Source organism: Chrysochloris asiatica, unplaced genomic scaffold (assembly GCF_000296735.1).
Source record: "Chrysochloris asiatica unplaced genomic scaffold, ChrAsi1.0 scaffold00053, whole genome shotgun sequence".
Taxonomy (NCBI): Eukaryota; Metazoa; Chordata; class Mammalia; order Afrosoricida; family Chrysochloridae; genus Chrysochloris; species Chrysochloris asiatica.
Window position 1 is genome coordinate 6,442,274 of NW_006408571.1, and position 906 is coordinate 6,443,179.

A 906-nucleotide genomic window follows, 5' to 3' on the forward strand; every position below is an offset into this window, starting at 1 on the left:
AAAACAAAACAAAATAACAGAGGGAATGGAAGCAAATGCTGTTGAATGATGATGCATGGAGGGGATTGTAATCATTGCAATGAAATAAAATACAATAGGATGAATGTAAAGCTGAGTCTCTCCAATGTAAACGATCACTCAATTCACAACAAAAATGTAAAAAAAGAGAAAGAAAAGAAAAGAAACTGTTGAAATTATGCAAAGGCAAACTTCAGAGAGGGAGAAAGCGTTCCAAATACATGTATATAAATACTGGACTGAGAACCACAAGGTCAGTTTGAGCCAGTGGGGTGAAAGTTAAGACTGTCTGCTGCTGCCAAAATGTACATTCTCAGAAACCTATACAGAGTCACTATAAGTTGGAATAGACTCGGTGGCAGCTAACAACAAATCCTGTAAGGCCATAGATTGAAACCAAAAGACCTTGAGATTTACTATTACAAGAGACAGTAAATGCTCTGACAGTTTATGTCACTTTCAAATGGGTTATCTGTTACTGATTGAACAAAGCTTCCTACTTATTATAGCACCAACCATAATGAGAAGGAAGAAGGTGGCCACAATCAAGTTACTAATTTCACATTTGAAAAAATAATGCCACATGTAATATTTCATTTTACCTCAAATGAAGCCTACATAAACTAAACTAAGTTACTAATATTATGAAAATTAATATGTCGAATTGTTGCAGAGCGTGCAGAGGTTCGAGGCCCTATAGGCCCGAGTGTAACAGATCTAGCCACTTGGCAATTAATAGCAAATTATTTTTCATCTTAGTGTTCAGTTATATTTATTTAATTCCAAACATGAGCCCTGGATGTCCACAGAGAAACGCAATATTCCCCTAAGTTTCTAAGGTCAAGATTTTCCCCCTAGAACCAAGGCAGTAAAACTTCCTCAGAGGAC